Source organism: Ixodes scapularis, unplaced genomic scaffold (assembly GCF_016920785.2).
Source record: "Ixodes scapularis isolate PalLabHiFi unplaced genomic scaffold, ASM1692078v2 PGA_scaffold1__304_contigs__length_218370807, whole genome shotgun sequence".
Lineage (NCBI taxonomy): Eukaryota > Metazoa > Arthropoda > Arachnida > Ixodida > Ixodidae > Ixodes > Ixodes scapularis.
This window is the reverse complement of record NW_024609846.1, coordinates 160322816-160345296: the sequence shown is the minus strand read 5'-3', so window position 1 is coordinate 160345296 and position 22481 is coordinate 160322816.

The window sequence follows — 22481 nt, the reverse complement described above, 5'->3', positions numbered from 1 at the left end:
ACACCCGCGGCATGTGTGATCTGAGCATTTGTTCTTTTCATCTGAAGTGTGTCTCTTGCTTACTACCTATAGAGTATACGATGTTGTGGACGGAAAAGATGCTGCGACCGACTCCGAGCAATAAAAACATTCTGTTTATTCTCATGTCGTTGAGCTCATGGTGACGAGTATGAGTAGCACTGTCATCTTTGGCGATGCCGAGGCTGAACCGATAGACTGCCGCAGAGCTATCGCCCTCAGCTCTGCACTGTGAGGAATGGCACGATTTTGTTGAAGTGATTGCGGCTCCAGAGAGGTGTCGTTGCTGTTGACATGTACCGCAAGCAGGATGACATACTAGAGAGCAGGAAAGAGAGCGTTTGGAAGCCGTGCATGGTAGTTGACGCCGAGGTCAGGAAATGAGGCAGCAGACGGGGGAAATCGACCCTGTCGTGCTTTCAGTCCGGCTCGATCAGTTTGGAGTGTACAGCCTTGGACTGAAAGGGGGATGCCGGCCGACTGCGGGGCCGATGCAACATCCCCTAAGATGAGGAACCGAACTGAGAGCGAATGCCTGACATGGCAACGATGAGGAGACCCTGGTCGGCTAGCAAAATGCCTTGTGAACAGTGTGAAGATGTCGATGAATATTCACTTGCCAAGCCGGTGGGGCAAGCAAGGTGGTCGCAGCCCATTGCTGGGAGATGCCGGTGCTAGATGCGACAGAGCAGAGGTGGTTGCGGAGGCGCTGCAGATGTGGAGGCTGAGAAAGTTGAATATGTGCCTACTGCATTTTCGTCCGAAAAGGCAGAGCCATTGCCGTGCCCTTGGCCACGAAGAACATTCCCCTGGATAGCAGGTGCTCGGAGTCAACCATCATGTCCGACGAGTAGCTTGCTTTTATACACTGCAGTCATTAGCATTATAGTTGATCTAAGTATTTTGCAACACTATTAATACGGCAGATTGGGTGAGTTGGTACGGCATAATTACGAACCAGCGCACAGGTAGACCAGTTACTCAAAATTCAAATACACAAAAATATGCACTCGCACAGCGCTGATGTGAGTTTTTTGTGTTTGGATTTTTGGTAACTGTCTACCTGTGCGCTGGTTCGTAATATTGCAACACTGCCGTCTTTAGGCGGTGTGGAGGCTGAACCGATGGACCGCCAGAGGCCCATATCTGTATCTGTTTCATATACTGAATGCCTTTTTGCACGGCTCTGTGTTTACTTTTGTCTTCCAGATTTTTACTGCTCACTTGTTTTTTTAATTTTATTTAGAGGATACTACTGGCCATTGAAGGCCCAAGTAGGAGTGGGGTACAACATATGCATTCACACACCTACAACAACAAACAAATAACACGACATTAAGAGGTTTACAACAACTAACCAGCAAATATACAGGATATATATATTTAAAAGGGGGGGGGGGGGGGGGGGGGCGGCACAGCATGCATCAAGCAGCATGTAATTCAATCGTTTGTAATAATAGATGTGAAATTTAAAACTTATATTTAAGATTGAACATTATCAAACAAATGTGAATTTAATTAAGCTATAAATTTTATGTAGACTGTTACTTTTTATACAATTTTGTCTAGATTTGTCAGGATACAATCTGCAAGTATGCATAAAGTAATTGGAAAGTTGAAAGAAGCAAATTAGAGATTGCAAAACCTACTTCTCAATAGATATTTTTTCCCCAAAGTATTTACGTGATAGTGCAGCTGAAATAAGGCTCCTTTTTCAATTTTTTTTATTTGAAACACCTTAAAAATACATTGTTTTCTAAGATTTTTTTTTATTATTATGCTTGGAAAATTAAGTTGCCGATTGTGTTCAGTTTATTCTAAACTATTTATATGAAAATCCAGAGTGCTTTTGTGCATAACAGTCGCTAGATAAGGTTTTTATAATTTCTGATAAAACAAACTGACTAGTTTCTCATTAGTGACCGTTTCGCCAAGGTGACAGCAGAACAAGTAACGGATCCCGACGTCAAACTACAGGAATTTGAGATATATGTTTTCTTAGCGAATGCACGCCACTGTTGTGACATATTTGAATATCCTTATCGCTTGCTTGGGCTCAGCGGGTAATGCAGGTCGGCACTAGCGTGAGTATAAAGGCTGAACTGCATAAAGCGATTTAGCGAGCGACGGCGACAGCGACGAGTCAGCGACGTATTACGAAGATTTCTTACTATCGCTCGTCGCGTCACTCGGTTTTTGGATTTCTAGAAAACATTGTTCCGCTTTCATGTGGCTTGCGTCGTCGCGCGAGTGACCGAGCGTCAGCGAAGCGGGTCGCCGTCGCTGTTCTCGTCGCTCGCAAAATCGTTTACATTCGGTTTATACTTCACGCTGTCAATAATATCGACTCGAGCGCGCATAATTTCATTTCCACGAGAGCGCGTGTAAATCAAACCCTAAACCAAGACGGGGGCTGCAGCCAGCAGCTTTGAGAGCGTCATACAACGGATTATAGTTTGACAGAAGCAAGCACACACTTCGCTAGCGCATTCCAGCCTTGAGCGCTCGAACTTCCGAAAACGAAACCAGATTTTGCTACATTTTGGCTAGCTCGAAACATTTTTTTTTAAATATAGGGTGTATTTTAGCTATAATCTAGACTAAGAGAAATGTGTACCTTCCCAAATTATATTTATGTCGCCGTACTATATAAGTAATAATTGTGTAATATCGTTACGTTCATGTAAAATACAGGGGGGGTCACCGGACCTTCGTTTGAAACAAAAAGTCTGCTATATATACCGAGTGGGTTTCTCTGGTAATCGAGTAGGAGTGTCGGGTTGTCAGTGTCTCTGTTCATTGTTTGTGTATGTAGATGCTTGTTTGTTGATCTTGTGGTATGTGCTGTGCTGTGATGTACACTGTTAGCGAAAATGTAATATTTCGCCTGTTTACACCCCATTTTCACTCGTTAGCATATTTTTACACGCTCTGCTAGTGATAAATCGTCAAAAAATTACTTGGGGTAGTAAAAATTGGTGTTTCGGGTTCGGTTTACACGACTAGGCGTGTAAGCAACACTGAAAACACCCCAGCCCAACACCCCAAAACGTCGAGCGCCATGTTGCTTCTGCCTTGAAGCGGTACGGCGGACGTAGCAGCCGAAGGTGAGTGTTTGATTTTTTTTATCAAGTTTGTATAGAATGTAGCACGTCTCAGATTTTTATTACATGACATTCAAGAACGTTAGATTTGCTTTGAGCAAGCCGGCTCAGGCGTTAAGCCCGATTCACACAACCGGCGTTTAGCCACCCCGTCGATTGGAAACGACTCGACTGCTCGCCGGTTCTTTTGCGCGAGCTTTGGCTCGGGCGCTGTGAATTCTATGAACTGTGGTGCTCAAAGCTAGCACAATTAGGCACGGCTAGCGTCCCGGTGGAAGCTGCAGAGAGCGGAAACCGAAGACACCGTCGCATAAAAGTGGCGAAGCCGCGATCCTGCGCTGATCGTTGTCCCGCCGCTCTCTCCGGCAATATCGACACTTCGCTGCTGGGTGTCTCGTATTTCGACGTTTTAGAGAAACTTGGCATTGGCAAGCGCGAGGAGTCTCTATATCGTTTTCTCCGTCGCCTGCGTGGAGGAAAGACGGTGGCGATAGAAACATATGCTCATGCAGTCAGTCAACTTGGACAATCCCCCTGTTCCCTCAATCCTATCGCATTCTTTGACTGCGTTTGTGACAACAACGTTTCCCCAGTGTGAAAGCTTTCAGTCACAACGGGCTACAAACTGGGTTGTGCATTGCATGTAGCCCTGAGGGAATTCTTCGCCGGAGACACCAGCACATTAGTTTCATTGGTAAGGTGACCGGCCACTAACGTGTTTGGCAAATGAAGCGATCACGGGTAAGTAGAAATGCAAACAATGTTGAATGAATATTCAGGTGGTTGTAGCCAGAGCCTGCCAGTTGAAATCAACCTTTAATAATATTGTCTGCGGTAACTTCTTTTTGCACTTAGGATTGCAATTTTAAACACAAAGCCACTCCACATAGCTGTCGAAAATCGTGTAAACAACAGCAGTCATCGTCCCCGGTTCGGATGAGCGAAGCCTTAGCTTGATGAAAAGAATGGCGGTCTATACTTCTTGGTTGTTTCAATCACAACCTCGCACAGCTGAACAGACAAACAAATCAAGGAAATATATCCCACGCTGGCTTGCAAATCACAGCACACAAGCAGGGTACATAGCAGAGCAGAAAACACTGGCAATGAGCACACGGAGGCATGCAGCTTCCTTTCTTTTTCCCTCGGCGAATGATTGGTTTGCTGCAGCATTCCGTAAGCATGTCGACATTCAAAAGTTGAGCCTGATCTGTCTTGCAGTGCCTTGCGGAACGGCAAGTATCGCCCACCATTCCACAAGGCACTGCAGGACTCGCAAATGTGTGAACAGTGCTTTGCAATAAAGGCCATGATCGGGCAGCAGGTGCCCATCTAAAGACATTTAATATTGATTGGCATTGAACTAACCTTTGGGCTTCATCACGTAGCAAGCATGGGTGAGGTATAATTCAAGAACATTTAATGTTCGACGAGTTTAATACGTTGTGGTGCTTTCCCATCTGTTTCGGTGTCATGGAGTGGGGTTCAAATTAATAAAAATAATTCAATGATCCACTCTGAGAATAAACGAGAAATTACGGGAAAAGAACAAGAGAGCTAAGTTCGACCATTGACTAGCGCTAGGTCCACGCCTGGTGTATAATCAGTAGAGAAAGATGATGACACAGGGAGGATAAGCAAACAAAAGATTAGATTTAATAAAGTGAAAAACTAAGCTGTACACGGCAATAGAGCACTCAACACAAACCACACTCCAGCTCAAAGCTATGGAGCCCTGCGAACCAGAAACTAATACTAAAAAGACTCGACGCTCATAAAACCGGAATAAGCCAACAAAACAGTGGCGAAAACCCGACACTAACAACGAGAGCAAACCGAGATGGAGCTCGAACGTTACCGCTACACACGTGGGATAATCCCCCAAAACAGTCGCGACAGAAAGTAGCACTGTGTAAAAATCTTCCCAACATTCAACAATTCGTACTTCAGAGCCAGAGAATGCAGTAGACAAGTCCTAGAAAACCAGGCTTAGCTTTCCGGTAGGTGCCGAGTCCAGAGCAGTCCGTAGTCTGGAGTTGTCGGCCGAAGAACGGCGTCTCGAAGTCCGGCGGTCCAATTAGAGGCTTGATGAGGTCGACACCGCGCACCACACAGCCACACACGCTTCAGCACAACAAACTCAAACACTTGTCCGACAGGCAGGGCAGAAGCCAAAAATTACACGTTCCAAGACTCATCTGCAGGGAGTAACCACGTTGAGTAGCGACCCGGCCAGCTCTGGGGTTGGACTACCTTCTTTGTTCCCGAACCCCCTTTTATAGGCTCGTCTACCGACCAACCTCCCGTTTCCCCGCCTTTCGGGTCAGTCAACTTTCAAGAAAAACAAAGCTACACAGCAACGACCCAAATGGCAAAACCTATTACATTTTTCAGACAACCAAACATATGTGCCCATCCATTCCCCCGTACGAGTCCAAAAACATCAATTATCGCCGATACATAGAACACAACAGGCGGCAGACTGAGCAAAGCCGCCGCCTTCAAAAAGCGTGTATCCCGGCGGCGCCCCTGCATGTCAAATCGGCACCATACGCGAGCCAGCATACGCACCCCTCCGTCCGCGAGGTCAAAGTCACAAACTGTGACCTGGGATGATCTACGTCGCCCGTTAACAAAAACCCATTCCGCAAACGAGCAAATTCGTTGGGGACTTAGAAAGGAACTACGACGGGACGAACTGAGATTAAAAGTGGCACCACACTCCCCCTTTTTGACCGTACCAACACTTAAAGTGGTCCAAAAAAAAGATCATAAAAGTATTTAAAAAAATGAAGAGAAGCCTGAATTTGTGACACCCGGTTTCTCCATCCTGTGTTTTTTTTGTGCTTTTTCTGTTACGAAGCGAGACATTATTCCAGCCGTAGGCACCAGATGTAATTCCCGTCTGCGATCATAAGATTATAGGATCCTAACTGCCGGCAGCTAAGTGTCAATTACATCCGGCTTGTGCATACAGTGCAACATCTTTTGCTATTCAGCCGATCATCACTTTACAGCCTGGGTATCTGTTCTTGTAAACGACAGTAGTGCTACATGTTAAACGGCTCTAAAGCGATAGAGCAAACTCACATCTCATTATCTTTTAGCTGAATAAACTGTTTGTTTGGTTATGCTTGTTATCCAATTTTTGTTTTAAATTTAATTTTCTCATATAAACACCTTACATTATAGAAAAAAAATCTTTTTATAGTACGGAGGTGTCCATATTAAGAAAACATGACTGTATCATCTTTGAAACTAGTTTGCCACTGCCAGTGTTATAATATGTATTGATTTTTTATGCAGTGCCTGCCTTTCCTCGCCCCTTGTGAGGACGACTGAGAAAGCGACTTTGCGCCACAACGACGGATGGCAAGTGTCCCAAGTGTCGTCACCTATAGTGGTCATGTGCTATGTGTTCGCAGCATTGTAAGCCGACCGTGGAGCACTTTCAAAAGGGAACTTTCGCCATGTGCACAGTATGGCCGTGTACAATACGGGGCACGTACAGTCAGAAGAATTATGAGAGGGAACATGCGGGCGCGTGTCACTTGGTACAGGCAGAGCAGCCTAGCAAGTGTCATGCTTGTGCACTGAGGGGCCCTGGTTTGAAGAGCCGAGGCAGAAGTTTCAGCGGCGGTGTCACCGCCCTGGCGGCTTGTCGCCGAAGCAGAAACGGGGTTAGCTAGCTTTGCTCGTGGCTGGCTTTGTGTAGTGTGTGTAGACCGGGAACGTAGGCTTATGAACTTCGGCAACAAGAATACTACACGGCTTTGGTGTTTTGGTACGAGCAACAAACGTGACACTATCTGCTACGACTAGCTACGACCACCCACCGCAGCGGTGAAGGCATCCAAGAAGCAGAACCTGTGTATTACGCCGTTGCCGTAACCCTACAGTGCTCATTTGTCATGGAGGGCTTTCCGCCCAGAGACTTTGCTCGTCACTGAGTGTTATTTCCCGTGTTTCTCTTTGTGTGCGCAGTGGCTGGACGGGCCTCATACGGCAGTTCTTCAGTCGCAAAGGTGACTAAAAGTTGAGGGTGGATGGACTTGCAGCAATCCCCTCGGTTGGTGCGTGTGACAGAACCTTTGTACGGCATCATCGGGAGGATGCTGTTGTGAGTTAGCAAGTTGTCCAATTGTATGTTCATTATGCTAATATTTGAAAAAGCTTGTTTAAAAGGATGCTGGACCAAAATTTGGATTTCATAAAATAAGGCCGCGGAAGCTTTGAATGGGAGCTCTACAAACTCCGAAACATCACTCATACATTAATATCTCAAACGGATGGCCGTATTCTTGGAAAGGAAAGGGCACAATCAAACAAGAAATGTGACATCATACTTCTCCTGGTACACTTTAGAATGAGGGGAAGCGGCCTCGCTTCTCTCATTCCCGCTTCGGTTCACCTGCTTAAGGGGATGAAGCCTAGAGGAGAGGGAATCAGAATCGCGACATCACATGTCTCGTCGGCCTTGTTGAATCCCACATGTTTCCAAAAATACGGCCATCCGTTAGAAATAATGCTCTATGTGTGATGTTTTGGGGGTTTTGCAGCGTCCCGCCTGCCGCCCCAGTGTTGTTTTGCAAGCTTCGAATTTCGGTTAAGCATACCTTTTAATATGAATAATTATGTCATCAGAATGTTAGAACATGTCAGTTCTACACAGCTACTCTCAAACATTTTCGAGTGGTCTGGCCTGCCAAATTCAAAGGGGGGGGGGGGCAACATGTACATGTTTTTATGTCTACAGCACAAATAGTTCCTATCATGCACTCTAAATAGCTGTCAATCGACAGACTGGGTAAAAGAGTGAGCACAAACAAGTCCAACTACCAACAATGCTGTCCATGGCGAATCTTGGACACCATGTCTTACGTTATGTGGCCTCAGCGGTCTTTCTATAGTTCTTTTCATTGTTGCCGGTAGAGCAGCTACCGATAGGGGGGGTTGCGAGGACGTCAACTTTGAAATGCAGTTTCTTCACATAATGTTTGCACTTTGGGAAGTTTCTACACATATACCTTGAAGTCGCTATTGTACGGATGAAACAACTTCGTAAGAGTGTCTATGAAAACTTGGGCAGGGTTCTCTTTAAAGGAGCTGTGCAACGATATTCAATTGGAATGTTTTTCTCTCTACACTAGCTTACTGGCACACCTCGGACTCAAGGATACTCACACGCAACACCATTGGCCAAGAAACTCCTTTGTTGTGGTGTAATTTCAAGGACAAAAGCGATCATTTTCATTCAATCTCTCCTTTGCAAAATTTGATGACGTAACTCGGGGATCGCAGTACACCCAAGTGATGATATTTGAATGCGGTTCATAGATTGGACCCGAGCATTGCGTGGGCACTCGACTTGGGCTCGTGACAATTGCTAGCTCGAGAAGCATTCGGGTTGTGACCCGTGTCCAATCGCTGCAACGACGACAACAGCCGAGCCATAACAATGTCTGGAACTCAGCGCGTGTCCTGCGCTTTGCCAACCCCTGCGCGTGGCTATGATCAACACTGGCGGCATATAATCGGCTCCAGATCACGTGGCCGCTTGTTCTGGCTGCGAGTTGAGGGGGTGAACGCCGCTCGTTTTTCTTAAATTTTTTTCTGGGACTTCTATTGCGTGGGGTGAAAAACGAACGCGTGTTTCATAGGTCATTAACGTTAGGGATCCGATTTAAGCGGTATTTGTGCACAGTACAAAAATTGTTGCATCGCTCCTTTAACGTGCCTGACTTACAACAAGGCTGTCCAACTTGAGAAATTTCACTGGTGGGAAGCTTATTTTCATATAAGAATGGTGTACTTCTTCACAGCGCTGTATGTATCCAACAGAAACTCCAGATGTGTTCAATAAAAGTAGCATTTGCTAATATTGTGTTTTCTGTGTATCTGATGCACTAGGTTGTATTTGTTTTGAACGCTTGCTACGTTTAGGCTATAAAAAATAGTCTAAATTTTATGCCGACAAGCTTATTGAAAAAGAAGTGTTCGGTCTGAATAAAAGATTCCAGAAATTACACTAAAATAAATTGCTACTTGGGGTAGCAAAAATGGTGTTTTACAGTCGACTCTCATTATTTCAAACTCCAGGGCCCGTTTGCTCGAAGCACTAACCGCGGCTGAAGTTAGCCGCAGTACCTAGGAGAGGGATTTTCAAATCACGTGACTGGCTCGGTAGGGATGCGGGGAAGCGTGGCGGTGCCCCGGTGAGTGAGCGCCGCACGCTTTGGAACTAATATGTCGTTGTAGCTGCAATACCGGGCGCGTTAGTCAGCAACGAATGGTGCAGGAGGCTTTCGCTTTGCCTTACCTCACTTCATCACAAAGCATGAGCAAGGCTCTTGCCGCATTTTTTAGATAGTCTTTCGACTCTGGCCATTCCTAAGCCTAAATGAATGTGGTAATTGTCGGCTTAGCAACATCTTTGGAAAGCGGATTGTCTTGACTCTATCGGTCGGGTATTGATTGCACACAAAAGCAGACAGCATCCCTATAGACCTTTTTCTAAATTACCCAAGCATCGAGAAGAACGCTGGAAGTATAATTCTGCGGTCTGCGCGCACTGGCCTTCCTCTTATAAAAGATTCGAAGTAAATAATCATAATAAATATTTGACCAACGCACGTGCAAGACAAAATTTGTTTTAGACCTTTTGCTTTAGAACAGTTACTACTTCAGACGCCAGCACGTGCAACGCGTGTAACTACACTTGTAGCATGCACCTCGGTGCTTGGGAAATTTAGAGAAAGGTCTAATATGGTCTATTGGGACGCTGTCTGCTTTTGTGTGCTATTAATACCCGGCCGATTCAGTCAAGGCAATCCACTTTCCAAAGATATTGCCATGCTAACATTTATCGCATTCATTTAGGCTTAGGAATGGCCAGAATCGAAAGACTATCTAAAAATGCGGCGAGGTCATATGCTCATGCATTGCGATTTAAATGAGGTAAGGCAAAGCGAAAGCCTCTGGCACCATTCATTGCTGACTAACGCGCCCAATATTGCAGCTACAACGACATATTAGTTTCAAAGCGAGCGGCGCTCACTCACCGGGGCACCGCCATGTTTCCCTGCATTCCTGCCGAGCCAGTCACGTGATTTCAAAATCCCTCTCCTAGGTACTGCGGTTAACTTTAGCCGCGGTTAGCGCTTGAGCAAACGGGCCCTGGAAGCCACACACTTTAGTTTGAAATATCAGAAGATTGAATTATCAAAATTCATCTAAATATTGTCACAAATAAAAACATACTTCTTTATTAAACTTAAAATCAGTGTGTAATGCGCCGAACTTGTGCTGAGAAACATAAATTAACAAAGACTTGATGGTGTCGAAAGGACAACTGCCTCACGCAGCCAAGCGAAGGTACTTTTGTAAGCGCGTGGGTATCTAAAAGTTTCTGAGCTCGAACAAAAAAAATTTAGAGTCGTCTCATCATTCCAGTCACGCAAACAATAGAAAGAAGGACATGCGCTGGCGGGGTCAGCGGCATGTGAGTCGATCACGCTGCTGACTCGGCTATTTGCACGTGGCATTACTCCCCTCTTGTGAAAGACTCATCGTCTTTATGCAACACAAAATTAAATTAACAGCTTAAACAAGACTAGGTCAAAATACAGTCTCGTAAATAGCAGATTTTCACAGTCCTACCGAGCATACCTAGTTCAGTTGAGTCGGAAGACGTGAATTGCCTACGGGTCGCAGAGGGCAGCGTGACAATGTTGATGTGCCATTGGCCAACGACTTACAACTTGGGTCTCATGTAGCGAATAACCTTGAGGTCGAAGCACCACTTTAACAGTTCCTTGCTGCGACGATGAATTGGTGTTTAGATTCACAGTGGGTAGCCAGGCTGAAACTGGGCGTCGTGGTGACAAAGATTGTAGCAGTCATCGTCAGGAAGTTTTGGCTTGCATCAAAATGCTACCAAGCTGGCAAACTTCCTCCGTTCGTTGAGTGACATACCAGGCGTCGTCGTCCTGTTCGTCTTCGTGACAGATACCACACTTGCCGTAGGTATTGTCATCGGGTTCATCATCAAGGTCGCCGTCAAGTTTGTAGTCGTGGTTGTCGTTAAAGGGCAACTCCGGACCATACTTTCAATTTTGCAATTATGACTGTTTTTAGTGCAGTCAGCGTCCCTGAATTGCAAGGTCTAATTTTTTCCTCGTTATTGTGCGTAGTTTTAAAGATATGGACGCCTCAAAGTTTTGTTTGGGGCACGGCCAACAAAACCGAAACTAGCCGCTCGAGGCCCTGTCAGCACTAGAAATCAGCCGCTATGTGAACGTGACGTCAGGATCGTTCTTGTTCAACGAGTATGCAGGTTGATCAGCAGCTACTTCTTTTGCGCTAGCCGTCTAAAGGTAGGAGGTAAGCTGATTTTATTTTAATTCTGTATATGTGGTAGTTATCCAGCACATGTAGGAAGAGTTAGTGCGTATACCCAAAAGCGAGTGACTGGAAAACCCGTAAACTCGTACAGTGCCGTACTCGGCGGCCGCTGCCGCCGTGCGTGTGCCATGCCGTACTTGTCGCTAGTATACCCAAAAGGTAGCGACTGGAAAACGAGTGAACTCGTTCAGTACCGTACTCAGCGGCTGTCGCCGTGTGTGCAGTCTTCCGTACTCTGTCGCTAGGCCTAAATTGTCATCGGGGCTCCGTGGATGGAGCGGCGTTGCTCTACGACGCGCTGCCAGTGAAGTACAGTACTGGGTGCCCTCTCGCTTTCGCGCTGCGGGTCAGTAACAGACACGAAGCTTTGAGGCTTTCCGGCACGGGCTGCTGCGTTAGGGCTGTACATGTCTGTTTTTGCATTCTTTTTTCCTTGGGCGCGTAAAAGCCAAAGTCCACTCGTCGAACAGCGTTTACCCACACCTTCAATTTCTGGTACGTTGGAAACTTGTGAAAAAGCACCTCCGGGTTGTGCAGCGGGTTGTTTGAGCAGCCCACAGCACTACAAGTTTTACTCGGCCTCCTTCGAGGAACAGCTGGGCAGTCTTGGGCGCTACGAGTTGCTCGCTAAAACCAGTCTTTGAGTCCTCACAAGCAAATAAACAAAAGGCTATACCGAAGCTACACGGGCTACAGATAAAAGCAATGGCTAAACATGACAATCACAAGTCCAAGTAGCGGTGGTAGCGGCTCAAAGAAGCGCACTCCGCGTAACGCTTGGAGGAAAAAAAGAATGATACTGACGTCACGGCCCAATGTTGCTTTAGTGATCGGCAACCCGCTAGCCGACCGCTAAGGTGCAGCGGCTCGCGGCGGGTCACATTTTTATTATCGGCATTAGTTGAGAATGCGGCATCCCACGGACGTAATATTTTGGCTGGGGTCGTATTTTGTGTCACTACAGCGATACCAGTAATTTCTTTAATTTAGAGTTTTGGCCGGAGTTGCCCTTTAAAGTCATCGTCCGGATTGCCCTTGGATAACTGTCAAAGCCGTAGTCGAGATCGTCTTCCATGAAATTGTTTGAGTCTTCGCCTGGGTCATCATCAGTGTCGTCATCAGTCTCGTCACCACGGTTGAAGACTGTTTGTCATCGAGGCCGTTGTCAGGTTGGTTGTTGACATTGTAGCCGGGTTTGGTCTTTGGAGTTGTCGTCCGTTTCATCATCAGCGTAGAAGTCGTCATGATGTTTTCGTCTAAGTGTGGTAGCCAGGGGCTTTGTCAAGTTCATTGTCCGGGTCGCTTCCGAGGCCATAGTTGAGGTCGTCGTTGGTGTCAGAGTTGGAGTCGTCCTCGGATGATTTCAAGGACGTCGCCTTCACGATCGTCGTCTTCAGAGTTATCGTGTTCACAGATGGTACGCTTTATGGGCATAGACTGCGTTACCCTGCACATCCACCAATATGTCATGAACAAAAACAAACTTGATTAATAAAACTTCAGATCAATGTTAAATGCAGCGAACTTGTGCCGAGAAACATAAAGTAACAAAGACCGCACATACTTTGACAGCGACAAAAGGACGACTGACTCGAGCAGCCATGCAAAGCTCTTTTTGTAAGCCCGTAGGTATCTAGAAGGTTCCGAGCTCGAACAAACAAGATTCTCGAGTCATCTCAAACATTCTAGGCGTGCAAACAAACAAAAGATTCCCCATTCCACCCAACTCCATTGCAGAGAATTGGAATTTTCTAATACTAATTCCATTCCTTTGAACTCCTGGAAAGGAAAAACTGGGCCCATTCCCACTCCTGGAATGGCTGAACTGCTGCATTCCATTCCTCTCAATCCCTCCCAATTGTGAAAATGGCACTTGACAGCTAGTACTAAGTTACCGGAAAATAACGTCGGCGTAAAACTGGCGTTGTGAAATGCGTAGACAACTGCAAAATTCAAAACCCTACCCGCAATCATTGATTTTACTAAGTTGAGCTTTGGTCGCACATAGCACTAGTGGCAATTGGTATGGGGGCACTGCAGATATTGATCGCACCACCAGGTGTAAAAGCCTCGTAACAGAGAGGAAAACTAAATCGCCCATCTTTTCCACAAAAGAACCGTATATGTCCTCCACTTTTACGGGATACATAATAAGTGAGGAGTCACGTGTATTAACGAAGTGCGGGCGGTGTGACATTGTCCCTGCCTGGTGGCCTGCAACTGGTGCTGTAATCACACATGGTCCCAACAGCCTTATGGTTGCATCTCGCAGCACCAGGAACGACACTTTGGCTGTGTTCCAAATCTTACCCAAATAGATCCGAGTTACTCCGGTGGGTCGTGTCACGTGACAACACAGATTGAAAAGTGCTGGGCACGGGTAGTTTTTGGAACGCTGAGGTGCAAAACCCTTACCCTGGATTAAGATCGAGTAAATTGCCCTTGTCAGCCTACAACTCTACAGTTTGGGTTGCTTCACTGGGGTTGCCACTTTCATCCTCGAAAGAACATAAGCAGTCAGATAACCAAACCGTCAGTTACCTAAGTGCAATAATGCCGTTTCGAAAGCCCCTTTGACGGCATCTAAGCAGCTCGCATTAGAACAAAGCCTATTCCATTCCTACTCTATTCTGGGCATTCCCATTCCATTCCAGTGCTGCCACCATTTTATTTGCATTCGATTCCAGGGTTGTGGAAGTGCGGAATCGTTCCAACTCTGGAGTGGCAACTCCTCAACACTGGTGATAGTCACCAAGGCACCCAGTTCAGTGTGAATGCTGTCCTCACAGCCCATCCAAAGCTGTTATTACTGTAACAAACTTCAGTACGACGAAGTAGTTGAATTCGGAAGCCTGTTGTGCAGATTTGTACCTTGCATTGTTTCCGGTATTTTTTATTTCTTTTGTATTTTATAATGGACAACAACCGTTGTAATCTCGGTATTGTTGCCAAACCTGAAGGTTTTATCATCGGTGCACTTTTAAATAAATACATATATGCCACAGCCGCAGCTCAGCGATGAGCACTTACACTGCGACTTAGGTGTTTCGTAAGTATTCATTTTGATTGCGCGATAATGATGTTTGTCTTCTGTTAGAATTAAAAAAAAAAAAACAATATTCAACATGATGGATAATTTTGGACACCCGCGGCATGTGTGATCTGAGCATTTGTTCTTTTCATCTGAAGTGTGTCTCTTGCTTACTACCTATAGAGTATACGATGTTGTGGACGGAAAAGATGCTGCGACCGACTCCGAGCAATAAAAACATTCTGTTTATTCTCATGTCGTTGAGCTCATGGTGACGAGTATGAGTAGCACTGTCATCTTTGGCGATGCCGAGGCTGAACCGATAGACTGCCGCAGAGCTATCGCCCTCAGCTCTGCACTGTGAGGAATGGCACGATTTTGTTGAAGTGATTGCGGCTCCAGAGAGGTGTCGTTGCTGTTGACATGTACCGCAAGCAGGATGACATACTAGAGAGCAGGAAAGAGAGCGTTTGGAAGCCGTGCATGGTAGTTGACGCCGAGGTCAGGAAATGAGGCAGCAGACGGGGGAAATCGACCCTGTCGTGCTTTCAGTCCGGCTCGATCAGTTTGGAGTGTACAGCCTTGGACTGAAAGGGGGATGCCGGCCGACTGCGGGGCCGATGCAACATCCCCTAAGATGAGGAACCGAACTGAGAGCGAATGCCTGACATGGCAACGATGAGGAGACCCTGGTCGGCTAGCAAAATGCCTTGTGAACAGTGTGAAGATGTCGATGAATATTCACTTGCCAAGCCGGTGGGGCAAGCAAGGTGGTCGCAGCCCATTGCTGGGAGATGCCGGTGCTAGATGCGACAGAGCAGAGGTGGTTGCGGAGGCGCTGCAGATGTGGAGGCTGAGAAAGTTGAATATGTGCCTACTGCATTTTCGTCCGAAAAGGCAGAGCCATTGCCGTGCCCTTGGCCACGAAGAACATTCCCCTGGATAGCAGGTGCTCGGAGTCAACCATCATGTCCGACGAGTAGCTTGCTTTTATACACTGCAGTCATTAGCATTATAGTTGATCTAAGTATTTTGCAACACTATTAATACGGCAGATTGGGTGAGTTGGTACGGCATAATTACGAACCAGCGCACAGGTAGACCAGTTACTCAAAATTCAAATACACAAAAATATGCACTCGCACAGCGCTGATGTGAGTTTTTTGTGTTTGGATTTTTGGTAACTGTCTACCTGTGCGCTGGTTCGTAATATTGCAACACTGCCGTCTTTAGGCGGTGTGGAGGCTGAACCGATGGACCGCCAGAGGCCCATATCTGTATCTGTTTCATATACTGAATGCCTTTTTGCACGGCTCTGTGTTTACTTTTGTCTTCCAGATTTTTACTGCTCACTTGTTTTTTTAATTTTATTTAGAGGATACTACTGGCCATTGAAGGCCCAAGTAGGAGTGGGGTACAACATATGCATTCACACACCTACAACAACAAACAAATAACACGACATTAAGAGGTTTACAACAACTAACCAGCAAATATACAGGATATATATATTTAAAAGGGGGGGGGGGGGGGGGGGCGGCACAGCATGCATCAAGCAGCATGTAATTCAATCGTTTGTAATAATAGATGTGAAATTTAAAACTTATATTTAAGATTGAACATTATCAAACAAATGTGAATTTAATTAAGCTATAAATTTTATGTAGACTGTTACTTTTTATACAATTTTGTCTAGATTTGTCAGGATACAATCTGCAAGTATGCATAAAGTAACTGGAAAGTTGAAAGAAGCAAATTAGAGATTGCAAAACCTACTTCTCAATAGATATTTTTTCCCCAAAGTATTTACGTGATAGTGCAGCTGAAATAAGGCTCCTTTTTCAATTTTTTTTATTTGAAACACCTTAAAAATACATTGTTTTCTAAGATTTTTTTTTATTATTATGCTTGGAAAATTAAGTTGCCGATTGTGTTCAGTTTATTCTAAACTATTTATATGAAAATCCAGAGTGCTTTTGTGCATAACAGTCGCTAGATAAGGTTTTTATAATTTCTGATAAAACAAACTGACTAGTTTCTCATTAGTGACCGTTTCGCCAAGGTGACAGCAGAACAAGTAACGGATCCCGACGTCAAACTACAGGAATTTGAGATATATGTTTTCTTAGCGAATGCACGCCACTGTTGTGACATATTTGAATATCCTTATCGCTTGCTTGGGCTCAGCGGGTAATGCAGGTCGGCACTAGCGTGAGTATAAAGGCTGAACTGCATAAAGCGATTTAGCGAGCGACGGCGACAGCGACGAGTCAGCGACGTATTACGAAGATTTCTTACTATCGCTCGTCGCGTCACTCGGTTTTTGGATTTCTAGAAAACATTGTTCCGCTTTCATGTGGCTTGCGTCGTCGCGCGAGTGACCGAGCGTCAGCGAAGCGGGTCGCCGTCGCTGTTCTCGTCGCTCGCAAAATCGTTTACATTCGGTTTATACTTCACGCTGTCAATAATATCGACTCGAGCGCGCATAATTTCATTTCCACGAGAGCGCGTGTAAATCAAACCCTAAACCAAGACGGGGGCTGCAGCCAGCAGCTTTGAGAGCGTCATACAACGGATTATAGTTTGACAGAAGCAAGCACACACTTCGCTAGCGCATTCCAGCCTTGAGCGCTCGAACTTCCGAAAACGAAACCAGATTTTGCTACATTTTGGCTAGCTCGAAACATTTTTTTTTAAATATAGGGTGTATTTTAGCTATAATCTAGACTAAGAGAAATGTGTACCTTCCCAAATTATATTTATGTCGCCGTACTATATAAGTAATAATTGTGTAATATCGTTACGTTCATGTAAAATACAGGGGGGGTCACCGGACCTTCGTTTGAAACAAAAAGTCTGCTATATATACCGAGTGGGTCTCTCGGGTAATCGAGTAGGAGTGTCGGGTTGTCAGTGTCTCTGTTCATTGTTTGTGTATGTAGATGCTTGTTTGTTGATCTTGTGGTATGTACTCTGCTGTGATGTATGTGTTGGAATGCTGCCGTCCGGGCCGTCCGTGTTCGAGCGTATCACTTCCTCAAATGCCGAAATGTCCTTCATTTTTGTAGTTTTCCGCGTACTCACTAGGTGGCGCAAGCAGCCGCCCAATTTTATTTTAGCTTTGTTTGTACATAGTCCATTTATGTGTAAGGAACCACACCACATAGCTACAGTCTAGTAGAAAAGTAACCGCGTGTTTAAATGGCGCATAGCGCCGGCGTTCAGTTCGTCTTCGTTCGCTGGCCGTTTGGGTAGCCGATTCGTACCCGGAAAGCCGCAAAATTTGCGTACACACGAGATATGAGTGGATACGTCGAAACGTGGCGTACAACTTTGCTCGCGGTAAAGAGGTGAGCGGGACGTCGGTAACGCCGGTCGGGTGGGTCGGTGTCGGAGCTATTCGTCGTCGCTCGCGGCAAACGGGCTTTTTCAATAAAGTTCATGTCTGTGGTCGCGAAAAGATAACTGCTGTGGAAATTACCCGGCGTCGGTGACAATGCAACCGGCTTGAGGCCTCGGCGATCGGCTGAACCGCCACGCGAACGAGACCTGCTCGATGGGGAAGCACGCTGCTGGATGCAGTCGATGGTCGCTCCCACTGTCGCGTAATCGCCGTAATGGATACGGCGTCGGCGCTTGGGGGTGAATGCTTGCGGTAGTTCAGCACGTATGGACGATTACGAACGAACACGTGCAAACTACGCTTTCGCTGCGGCGAAAAGCCGTGTAAAGCGCTGGGCCTCGCTCGTAGAACCCGTCTTGCGTCAAACGGCCGCCATTGTAAAAAAACACCCCTAGACGTGTGATCGCAGAACGAAGTACACGTTCAAAGATGTTCATTTTACACGAGACCTCGGGTGCAAACGAAATACACCGAGCCTCGCGTGTAAAACGAACACCATTTGGGGAGTCCGCTCTGGGACAACGGTTTACACGTCCAGGGGTGTACTTTTTCGCTGTGTGTGTATGTGTTGGAATGCTGCCGTCCGGGCCGTCCGTGTTCGAGCGTATCACTTCCTCAAATGCCGAAATGTCCTTCATTTTTGTAGTTTTCCGCGTACTCACTAGGTGGCGCAAGCAGCCGCCCAATTTTATTTTAGCTTTGTTTGTACATAGTCCATTTATGTGTAAGGAACCACACCACATAGCTACAGTCTAGTAGAAAAGTAACCGCGTGTTTAAATGGCGCATAGCGCCGGCGTTCAGTTCGTCTTCGTTCGCTGGCCGTTTGGGTAGCCGATTCGTACCCGGAAAGCCGCAAAATTTGCGTACACACGAGATATGAGTGGATACGTCGAAACGTGGCGTACAACTTTGCTCGCGGTAAAGAGGTGAGCGGGACGTCGGTAACGCCGGTCGGGTGGGTCGGTGTCGGAGCTATTCGTCGTCGCTCGCGGCAAACGGGCTTTTTCAATAAAGTTCATGTCTGTGGTCGCGAAAAGATAACTGCTGTGGAAATTACCCGGCGTCGGTGACAATGCAACCGGCTTGAGGCCTCGGCGATCGGCTGAACCGCCACGCGAACGAGACCTGCTCGATGGGGAAGCACGCTGCTGGATGCAGTCGATGGTCGCTCCCACTGTCGCGTAATCGCCGTAATGGATACGGCGTCGGCGCTTGGGGGTGAATGCTTGCGGTAGTTCAGCACGTATGGACGATTACGAACGAACACGTGCAAACTACGCTTTCGCTGCGGCGAAAAGCCGTGTAAAGCGCTGGGCCTCGCTCGTAGAACCCGTCTTGCGTCAAACGGCCGCCATTGTAAAAAAACACCCCTAGACGTGTGATCGCAGAACGAAGTACACGTTCAAAGATGTTCATTTTACACGAGACCTCGGGTGCAAACGAAATACACCGAGCCTCGCGTGTAAAACGAACACCATTTGGGGAGTCCGCTCTGGGACAACGGTTTACACGTCCAGGGGTGTACTTTTTCGCTGTGTGTGTAGAGGACTGCCGGCCTTTTCTGTTCGTATCAGTGTTATAAAACAGGCTAATAGAACAAACTGCAGATTACTTAGATTGATTCAGATCAGGAGCAGGTATCAGGACAGGATGCTAACCTCGTCGTCGTCGTCGTTCCCGTGTGAAGCGGACTCGGTTTTGGGATTTCTAGAAAACCCAAACCGAGCACCGTCTTTGTCGCTTGCTCCGTCGCTTCCATTCGGTTTGCCTCGTCGCGCGACTGCCTGAGCGACACCGAAGCGCCAAATCGCTTACATGCGGTTTATACTCAATTAATTCCCATGCACACAGCACTGAAGCATTGGCGCCTCGATATTAAGTATAAACAGCGTGCCAGCGATTCGGCGAGCAACGAGACACGCGACGGTGACCCGTTTCGCTACCGCTCGGGCAGTCGCACGACGAGGCAAACCACATGGAAGCGACGGGAGCAAGCGACCAAGACGGTGAGCGACGTTTTCTAGAAACCCAAAAAACCGAGCGATGCAACAGGCGACAGTGAGAAATCTTCGTCGCTGACTCTCGTCGTTGTCGCCGTCGCTCGTCTCGTCGCACGCTAAATCGCTTACATGCGAGTCGGCTTTATAGAAACGAGCGTGCGCTTGCAGCGGGAAGCACGACTGCGATAGCCTCTCTGCGTCAGTTGAAATTTGCATATGTCGCAATGGTGTTGACTGCCCTTTAAGGGGTATTCACACGAGGGAGAAATCCCGGGGATTTCTCCCCGGCACGCGCGCATCACGAGATGAAAACGCGAGGCTTTTGCTCATCGCAAAGCCTGACGTTTTCGTCTTTGGATGCGCGTGCCAGGGAGAAATCCCCGGGATTTCTCCCTCGTGTGAATACCCCTTTATTAGCGACGAAAACGTTAGAATGGGATGAACTTACATAGTCTCTAAAGCCATAATCTTGTATCGTCGATCCATTCGCTGTCCGATTCCATTTCATAAATAAGAAAATACAAGAGCTATGTTGACATATAGATACCGAATGATTAAATGAAAGCCCGAAATATAGAAAATACCTAAAGAAAACACACGATTTCAACGCGGGACGTAAAAAAACGCGAAAACGAAGCTCCGGTAGTGGCCGGTGAAGCACACAACGCGGAGGAACGGCGAGAAACTGAAGGGCGGCTATGGCGGCAGGGTCACGTGACGCCAAGATGGCGGCGCCCATGAAATGTTGCCTGAAAGGGTCTATAGTTCTTGCAGTCCGAACCAGATGCCAAACTTTAAGAACTAGCCGTTATATTACTCAGAAGTTATAAGGAATTTCTTGAAAATTTCCGTTCTCGTAACTGACGCCATTCAAATTCGTGTATTCAAGCTCTCAGTCGGCCGCCAGTGTCTCATTCAAAATTTCAAAAAATTACGTGCAACGTTTGAATAATATGACGGTTAGTTTTGAAACTTTGGCATGTGGTTTGTACCGCTAGCGCTACATTTTGGCGGACAAAGAGCATTCGGCAATGCGTACGTAAAAAAAAAAATAATAATAATAATTGTGATTATTTTGTTTTTCCGTAATAAGCCTTGAACTTATTTTCTATATTTATAGTCCCAGAAAACATATAAAATAATCTGTATGAGGTACGAAAATTATGAAAAACATTGTAAAGTTCAATAAAGAACTTCGTTCACCGTTGTTTTCGCAGGAAATTACCGTTACTCACTGCCCCAAAAGTCGCAACTAAATCAATGAAAGTAGTTATGGAAAACACGACATCACGCAACAAAAAAAAAATGCACATCAGCTTGATCATGCTGACAAAGAACGGCAACCCCAAGATTCTGGGACAAGCGTCAGCTAAAGCCCCCTGATAAAGGCGAAAGACAAAGCTTTCGCGGCAGCCGCAAGCTTACGCCATCTGTCGGATGTTTTTTTTTTAGTAACACCGATTAATCAATTATTGCTTTAATCGGGATTACATTTCATAAGCAACCGGTCAATCGGTAAAATTTTGACGGACCAACTAAATATTAAACGCTTTCACCACGCAGACGTAGGCGAGTATACACCTGTGTGAGGAGTAAACTTTAGGCCAAATTTTAAAATAAATAAAACTGTACTTACGAGACTTCTAGACACAGAAAATTGCGGAAGGTTGCACGTGTCCTGATCACTTCAACGCTGGTCGAGTGTCCGTTTAGCGCGGCAGAGATTATTGTGAACAATCAAAGGAGGTCGCTCTTGCCGGAAATTGCTGATGTTATAATCTGTCAGTGTCATATGGAACTGTTCCTAACTACACATCGAAATCGATTCATAATCCAAGTTGTATATTTAACACTTTATTACATATTCAGCAAAGGCAAAACATGATAATAATTTGACTTTTTAAAATTTTTATGCATGGAAATTAATGAGACCAATTAATCGATTAATTAATCAATTAAAGGGTTTCGATTCATCGAATTAAAACTTTTTATCGACGCCCAGCCCTAGAACAATGACACGGATTTTTTTGTACCACTGCGAACTCAGAAATTGATAAAACGACCCGCCTAGTCTCCAGAGCTTCTTGGTAAAAAGAGCAAAATATTTACTTCCTGGAACCAGAATACACCACAAGGTAAAAATAAGCGGGGACGTCTAGGTCCTATGAAGAAAACATAACGCTTTAGAAAACTAAAATAATGGCTATTTTTTCAATGCACTATCTTTAGCTCATTCCCAGAGAAAATTCTCAAATTGTCATTTATTGTCGAGTTAGAGGCGTTTGAAGTTCCTCCTGACGAGTTTCCCATCGCGAACGAAAACTTGTTACCCAAGCAGAGATTTCGGTCTTACAGCCTTTCACAACGCTGCAAATCTTTTATGAGATAAAATACCTACTCTGGAGATGCAGTATCTCGATTTCAAGGTAATACTTCTCGGAGATTTTAATGATCAAAATCCGCGGTTTTTCAGACGCTGGCAAGTAAGGCCGAATACGAATGCTGCCTTTTCTGTAGCTG